Consider the following 9227-nt stretch of genomic DNA (forward strand, 5'->3'; position numbering starts at 1 on the left):
TTATGTCGGTGACTCCACCACCTCCCTGGGCAGCCCATTCCAGTGCCTGACCACTCTTTCAGAGAAGTAGCATTTCCTAATATCCAGCCTAAATCTCCCCTGGAGCAGCATGAAGCCATTCCCTCTAGTCCTATCACCAATTACACAGGAGAAGAGGCCGACCCCCAGCTCACTACAACCTCCCTTCAGGTAGTCATAGAGAGCAATAGGATCTCCCCTGATCCTCCTCTTCTCCAGACTGAACAATCCTAGCTCCTCAGCCACTCCTCGTAAGATTTGTGCTCCAGACCCCTCACCAGTTTTGTTGCCCTTCTCTGGACACATTCTAAAGACTCAATGTCTTTCTTGCAGTGAGGGGCCCAAAACTGGACACAGTACTCGAGGTGCGCCTCACCAGAGCTGAGTACAGGGGGACAATCACTTCCCTGTTCCTGCTGACAACACTGTTTCTGATGCAATTCAGGATGCCATTGACCTTCTTGGCCATCTGGACACACTGCTGGCTCATGTTCAGCCAAGCACCAATCAATACCCCCAGGTCCATTTCCTCTACACAGTCTTCCAGCCACTCCACCCCAAACCTGTAGTGTTGCCTGGGGTTGTTGTGGCAAAAGTGCAGGACCTGGCATTTAGCTCTGTTGAACTTCATCCTATTGGCTTCAGCCCAGCTATCTAGCCTGTCCAGATCTCTCTGTAGGGCCTCACTACCCCCAGGCAGATCGACACTTCCAGCCAACATGGTGTTATCTGCAAATTTACTGAGGGTGCACTCAATGGCCTCATCCAGGTCACCAATAAAGACATTGAAGAGGACAGGCCCTGGGGAACACCACTCGTGACCGGTTGCCAGCTGGATTTAGTTCCATTCACTACCACTCTCTGGGCCCGGCCTTCCAGCCAGTTGCTAATCCAGGCAAGAGCGTATCTGTCCAAGACACAGGCTGCCAGATTCTGCAGGAGAATACTGTGGGAGACAGTGTTAAAGGCTTTGCTGAAGTCTAGGTAGACCACATCAGCAGCCTTTCTCTCATCCATCAGACAGGTTACTAGATCATAGAAGGAGATCAGGTTGGTCAAACAGGACCTGTCCTTTGTGAACCCATGCTGGCTTGGCCTGATCCCCTGGTTGTCCAGCGTGATCTCCCTCAAGAAAATCTGCTCGATAACCTTTCTTGGCACCGATGTCAGGCTAACAGGCCTGTAGTTCCCTGGGTCCTCCTTACAACCCTTCTTGTAGGTGCATTTCCTCATCCTCAAATCTTTGGCTTGAAGCTGTCAAGCTACTTCAGCATGCCAACTCACAATCTGTGCCTAGTGTTCATTCTTCATCAAAAAGGAGATGACTCTCTTTCCTGCCCTGAACACTGAGATGGTGCAAAAAAATATATAACAGGTGTACTGAAAGATCAGGGCTTTATTACAATTTTGATAAACAGCATCATGTTCAGCTGTTTTATCTGCCCTGCTGGCTGAAATCAGGGGAATGCTGGTAATTTTGTCTTAACTTTAAAATTTGCTGATTTTCTTATCTGTCTAAACAACAAAATCATAGCATGTTCTCTAGCCTGCAAGTTCTTCTTGAAAAAAAAATATAGGCAAAAATAAATGCATTTTTCAGTCTTGACCTCCACAGAAGAAATTGACAGAGTGGACAAATAGAGAGTGCTTATTCCACGCATGGCCTTCCACTGCCTTTTTCTCAACACGTGCTTGCACCTGTGTTAGATTCGGTGAAAACTCCAGGCTGCTACCCTGTCCCTCCCTTTCTTTAAGGTTAGTGAAAGTATTCCAGCTGAGATTTACTTTAAAGGTGTGTCCTTTTTCATAAAAAGTTGCAGAAATCTTAGGCAAACAGAAGAACAGCAGGCAGGAGGAATTCTTCAGCTAGCCAATGTTCCATATTTTATTTTCCTACAGAGAATCTTAACAATCACCCATCGTGTTTGAAAGCCACATGATGATAACATAAATTCACTGATGCAAGCCAAAGAGCTACAAACCTTTCTAAATCAACATAAACATATCCCCAAATCCATGTGTAGACCTGCCGACATGCATTTCCTCTGTTTTCCTAGGAGCTTTGCCCAAGGCTGGTTGTGCTCAGATCCACGGGTGAGAATGAGAGATCACAAAAGAGCCGCAATTCTCGGCTGCAGAGCACCAACAGCCTTCTGCAGCCAAAGGCATCTACCTTAGCTAATGTCAGCTGAACACTTTGCTCAAAGTTAAATTCATACTGCCATATGGAAAGAGAATGCCATCCATGCGTATTGCATGACCTACAGAGTTTATGGAAGATGTGTCAGAAACTTCTAGTCCTGATCTCAGAAAATTATTGTGGTCCATTGGTTTCTATTACTGCAGAAAGACTTGTCTGAAGTTGCAAGACAGTATGTGCTGTTGATGAGCACTGCAGGGTTTGGGCTTCACAAGTCCAATCTTGGGTCTGTGACAAACTTACTTAAGTTTGTGTTGTACTGAGAAAGTCATTACACACTTTTCTGCTTCCACACCTTGATCAGTTAAATGAAGGGGAATAAAAATTACATGCTTAATAAGTAGTGATTAATGATTAGTTGTTCAGGCATAGATTTTCAAGTATGGGTTGCAATTTTTATATCTTAAATATTTTTATTTATTTATTTGTAAGCATGCAGTACTGCCCATATTATAGAAACTAAGACACTCAATGCACTCCAGCTACATTTAGTGTACTTCAGCATTTTTATTAAAGGGTTCTTACAGTACATCCTGTTCCCCAAGGAAATAAGACAGCTAAATCAATTATCTTTGTAGTATGTATTGCCATCATTTGAATTCTGCATCCCACTTTAATTTATGAACTCTTCTTCCCTATCAAGGGTTATCTGAACAATACTTGCTTTTGACATTATCAGAGAAAGCAAACAAATCAAATTAGGTAATAGGAATGATCAACAGAGTGTTCTTCTGGATGATTAGTAATACAAAACATTTTTCAGAAAGAAGAGATTGAAAATGTTTGTTGACTTGATCTGAAGTAGTGACAAAAAACTGAGTGTTTCGTTTTGTATTGAGAATTGTATTGTATTAGTAATCATCATCATCATCATATTTAAAATAAAGGATTTCCTTGAGGCAAATTTTAACTTGACTGAAGCTAATATGTTTCCTGACAACTTGACTTTCTTAAATAGTCTGTTTTTTCATCTAGAGAAGATATTCTTAAGGCCTAGGTGACACCAAGGACTCTACTGCTGTTGCCTCGTGTGACTACAGGAGCATTTTTGTTCCCAGCACTATTAAGGGAGTAGTGTTTCTTCATAAAATTTTTTTAAACTCCTCAAACAAAATGTGTATATTAAAATATTAAAAAGAAAATTGCTAAGGTCAGCCAAGAAAACCTGTCTGAGGTGCTTTCTTCTTTGACCTTGGGGAGTTAACTTATGTTGTTTCTTCTGAGCAGAGCCAGGCCCTTGACACGCATACTTCTTTCTATCAGCTACATAACCAGTGGAAAAGAAATCCCTTAGGCAACATGAGTCAGACACAACTTGTCACTGTTTTCCTTTACTTGAAAATCAGAAATTCATTTGCAAGGCCCCTTTCATTTTGTTTGGATAACACATACAAAATTTATACTTTATGCAACTCAACTGATCACAGTGGAATGAAAGCAGAGAGGAGCCTGGACCAAGATTTAAGAGTCCAGATGAGCAGCACCAACATAGATGCTTTTTTTTTTTTTTAGTGGCACTCATACAGGCTTTTTCATCCAGACCTCTAGGAAGTTATCATAGTACTTTCTATAGGTTTTTGTTCAGTGGCAAAAGGAGGATACTGCACATTGCTGAGACAAGGAGAGACACTGTCCCAGCCTAGCACTGCTGTGCAGGATGTTCAAATTAAGTGAGAGGCACTCCTCAGGAAATGCCAAAGAGCAGATTCCTTATGGCTTATCTATTCTCACAGCAACTGTCTGAGAGGACATTTTACAGCCAAAATATTAATGCAGGTTTTTCATTTACTCTTCAAATTAATATTTGGAACTGGAACAACCTAGGGAGTAATTAATAAACTGTGCTGCCACCTAGTCTTGCCTAAGCGGACACTTAAAAAGGAGAGAATGAGACATTTATTTATAAACATTCAAGAATAGTTCCGCTTACTAACTCCAGGTATTTACCTGATCTTGTGTACTTCTTCAGAATTTTCAGTGGCATTGCAGAAATATTTTATGGCCACGAAGACTTAGAAAAGACTTTGTGATCAAGCAGAAGGCATCTGATTTGCTCTGCCCATCTGGCAGGAAAAGTTATGAAGATTTGTACCATGTAGTTAATAGTGTATCAGAATCTGTGGCCTCACGGATTTCCATACTATATTTCCTTCTCATTTTTTGTATCCTTTAGTAATGAAATTCTGACAATAAACTGGCACAATGAGAGAGTAACCTCATCATATTACTGTTAGGCATATAAATATTTACATCATTTCTTTTTTCTTATCAAACTGTCACTTTTTTTTTCCCCCCCATTGAAGACCTAGATTCTTTACTATGCCTTTCCTAAAATGACTTAGGAAGGCTCATGTAACATCAGAGGAGAGCTAGAAACACTGCAGCAAGGAAACTCACTAGGTATGCCAGATAGAAAGGCCAGACTAGTAGGCACAACTTAAGATCTGGAGCTGTACAGAATACTGACAATCGCTAGAGAGCAGAGTGAAGGGAAGAAAGCAGTGCTTTTCAAAGAGAACTTATGGAGAAAGTGATCTTTCACATTTTAGGTAACCAGAGCTTTCTGGAGGTGTTCAAGGAACGTTTAGACATTGTGTTGAGGGACATGGTTTAGAGATAACTATTGGTGATAGATGGACGATTGGACTGGATGATCTTGTACATCTTTTTCAACCTTGGTGATTCTATTATTCTATCTTTCACTCTCACTTTGTAGTAGATAGGGCTGTGTTTATGTTCTTTCTCCTTCCTAAACTGTACACTCTTACAAGCTTTGTCTCACTCTCCAATTTGGACTTCCACAGCTACACCATTTCTGCTATTCACTTTCTTATATTTGAAACATACAATGAAGAGTACATATCCATAAAGGAATTGGACCGATAATATTAATCTTCAGTCCTTTACCAAGATTTAGTCTACTTAAGAGTTAATAATATCTAAGTATTACTAAAAGAATGATTTATAAAATTTTGACTTCCATCTTTGCATATGTGCTCCTACTGTTTGTACAGAGACAAATTTTTAAGCCTAGTTTACGCCCAGCAGAGGCTCTATCACATATATGATGCACTGCAACATCTCGAAGTGTATTATAAATCTAAAACAGGTATGAGACTGAGTCAGAAGACTGAGTTAAGCTGTATGGTTTAAGTATTCTGCAGTGTAAACACTTACAAATTATCTACAGTGTTATCTTAATAATTCAGTATAAGCAGCCAAGTTCTCAAAGAGTTTCCGTATCTGCACATGCAATATTTTAAGATACTGTACTTGAGAGAAGAAGTCTGAATAGTCAGACGTACACATGTACACGTTTGTGCAAGAGTATATTTTCATTTATATAATATCACCTTGTTTTTTTCACCACAAAAAATTAACATTAACATGAGTTTTCCCAAATTCATACCAGAATTATTCTTTATATTACTTTATAGCAAAAAGTTTCAGTAGTACAACAAAGTTCTCTGCAGATTTTGCACAGTGGGAGATATATAAGTAGTAATGGGATATTCACAAGAAAAAGTAAAAATGATGCAAATGGACAAATCTCAAAAGATACAATCTCAGCACAGAGCCAGGACACACTGTGCAGCGTTCATGCAAGTGCAGGCAGCAGGCTGAGGGAGTGCATCCTGGGGCTCTCCAGCACCAAAGGAGTGTCCATAAGTGAGCGTGAACACTGCCACAGTTATAGGCCTGAAGCGCATGGCGTACAGGGAAGGCCCAATGTTTAGCCTGGTAGAGAAGAGAGCTGAGATAATCATAGTGACAGAAGCTTGGAAGGCTGGAGGGTCTTAGGGGTCCTGGTCCAACGTCTACTCAGCCACACCTTCCTCAAGAAGCTTCAGGGGTGGAGGTATTACAAACTGTCCACACTGCTTGTCCCCGGCCTCCATCATGGAAAGAAGACTTTTCCAAGAGGGAATTTCCACAACTAGGCTATTTCCCAAGCAGTACTGTGGTCTCTCTTTATCCTTCTCTTCCTAAAGCTAAAAAGACTTCACTAGGACTTAGTTACATATACAAGGACTTTCTAAGTCTAAATTTATCTGTTTTTCTAATACATATGCATTCCTGGAGCTAGCTAAAAAGCACCAAAGAGGCATTGGCTTCTGTGAAAACTGCAAAAACTTTTATCAGTTTTCATTTGCATAGCAATTGTGGTAGGTGATGCATAACTACTTAGATGCAAATTTTTCATGGGCCAATGCGATCACGACCTATATCAACAAAAAAGTATTTATTTATATTTTTCACAAGTCTTTGCCAACTAAAAAAATCATGAAAAAAACATATCTCCACCAATATTTTAGCACTTGATATAAAAAAAATTTACTTTAGACTAGAGTCTGGCATGTATCATTGCAGGACACACTGAGGTTCGTTAGTTTGTGGGGGGGAAGCGGCGTTATTCATTTTACAAATGTGCAAGATGCCAAGTCATGGGAAAATGATAATACCAAACAGGTTTCAGAATGGAGCAAAAGGGTTACAGGGAGCACAGCTTCCTTTGTTGATTGTCAGTGAGGAGATGAAAGAGCAGAAAACGATCATAGCAAAACATACTGGAATCTTCAGTGGAAGGTAGTAACGAACATCTATTTTCAGTGAGGCAGTTAATGATATGTTGCATAATTTCCTTGCTCCTTCAACAGTAAAGCACTCTAAGAGACTGGAACACGAAAGAAGGAATCAAATTGCTGTCCTTATGGACTTGAGTGGGACAGATAATAGAGGCACTGTTGTAAGACTGACCTGCTAAATCTATCCAGGTGAGGCAACAGCCCAAAATGTCATTTAATTAGAATAACAAGTTTGAATTTGACAACCTCCTGATGGATATGGATTATTTTGCTTTAAAAACCTTGATTCATTTTCCAGGCTTAGGGCTGCTAAGCATGTTGTATAAATATAGCATGTATATAAATTCTTATGAAGTTTAAGTGAGCCTTCTCAAAAAAATGCTCCTTACAGCAATCACAACAGTGGGAGAAAGCTGCTGTGGAAAAGGTGTAGAGACAGGTTCTGTGCATGAAGATATGCTGGCAGTGACTGTAGCTGATGGCATACCTCAGCTTCAATGGTCAAAATTAATTACAGAGAAAAATTAAACAAGAGGGGAGACAGACATGAAGGAAAGTGATGGGTTAACCTCTGAGTAACATCCCACCAGGTGCAGGTGTCCTCTCCCACGCAGCTGATGATCCCTATGAAACCCTGCACTTAATATCACTTTTTTCGTCATGTACTACTGGAAGTCCCTGCTGGTCGGATTCCTCAGGCTGCTGTTACCACTGATAGCGGTTCATGCTGGTGGGCCTGGACCTGCACAAATGGTTGGCTGTAGAGCTGTATTCAGGTATGTGTCTTGGTCTCCAAATGAAGATCAGATCATTTGGGAAAGTTGGGAGCAAAGGGGCAAATCTCATGACAACAGCAATTGTTACCCATGTGCCATAACAACAGCTATATAACAACAGGCATGGGCCAAATGGGCTGGTGCAAGGCCATGAGATCAACAGAATGTGCACAGCACTGTGGGACCAGCACAGGAAAAATACCACTCTTTAGCAATAGTTAGCTGTCTCAGACATTTGCACAGCCTGCACTCCAAGGCTGATGACTGTAGGCTCATTTTTAGACATAGAATGACTCTTCTTTTTGTGTTTAAGTCATTTTTGTAAAACTAGGAGATGGGAACAACAGACATGAAAGATCAATACTAGGGAGACATGAATCAAAACACAAGAGAAAAGAAGGAAAAATTAGTTGCTCTGTAAGTTCCCCAGAACTTACATAATAAGGATAATTCAATTAATTACAAAATTCAACATAAGCAGGGGAGGTTGAATGCAATTATGGTTAATCTGAATAACTGGAAGCTATTCTGTGAGAAAACAAGTCTTGCTTTAAAACATTTTTGCCTAGAATCATTTACCTGATGCTAATACACACAATAGAAAATTTTGTTTTCAGGAAAGGAAGTTTCGTCATCAGTATAACACCATAAAAAATGAGAATTCAGCTGAACAGAGAAAAGTCTCTGTCAACACAGAGATGAAATCAGGGATACCAAAGCTCCACACCTGGGAGGTAATTTGGTTGATCTGATGACACTTCAACCTGAGCACATGGGGACCCAAAAGCAAAGGTGCAATGAGTGCTGTGTGAGCACTGAGAGCCAAAGTTAATAGCAGGCTCTCCTGCAGCACTGGAAGGAAAGCAGAGGCACAGAGAAAGGAAAGGAGATTGGATTGGTGACACACTGGAACAGGTTGCCCAAGGAGGCTGTGGATGCCCCATTCCTGGAGGCATTCAAGGCCAAGCTAGATGTGGCTCTGGGCAGCCTGGTCTAGTGGTTGATGACCCTGCACATAGCAGGGGGGTTGAAACTAGATGATCATTCTGGTCCTTTTCTACCCAGGCTATTCTATGATTCTATGATTCTGTGTGCTGGATCCTGCAATAGACCTGGGCAGTAGTTATCAGGTCACAGTGGACCAGATAAGAAAAATACTACCAAAAGTTAAAATGTTGTGGAATCTTTTAGAGATCCAGCTTACAAGACAGATGCTGCTGAGCAGAGGCTGAGGAGGACCAAGGGTAACCTTAGACTAGAACTTCTACCATAATATTAACTCTAGCATGTGTTAGACTAAGTATCTGTGTCTGAAGATCTGCCCATTTGTGCATCAGTTCTTAGTCTGCCTTGTGGGCAGTATCTCAGTATCTGAACAGTACCTTTTGTCTGCAGAAAAGAACTTGTTTTAAAATGTTTATATGGTAATAACCACTTGTCTGATCGTTCTTTCCTGGTTAAAGCAACCATCAAGACTGCTGCTGCTAGAAATATAAAAACAGTAAAGTGAAAAGCAAGAACACATAGTTTACAAACTAAAGTAAGTTAAGGAAACAACGAATAGTCTCAAACGCAATGCCTTTTCCCATTCGGGAAGTAGTTTTATTTACTAAAATTGACCTATTCGTTTGTATTCAGGTTCTGGTA

Source organism: Meleagris gallopavo, chromosome Z (genome assembly GCF_000146605.3).
Source record: "Meleagris gallopavo isolate NT-WF06-2002-E0010 breed Aviagen turkey brand Nicholas breeding stock chromosome Z, Turkey_5.1, whole genome shotgun sequence".
Lineage (NCBI taxonomy): Eukaryota > Metazoa > Chordata > Aves > Galliformes > Phasianidae > Meleagris > Meleagris gallopavo.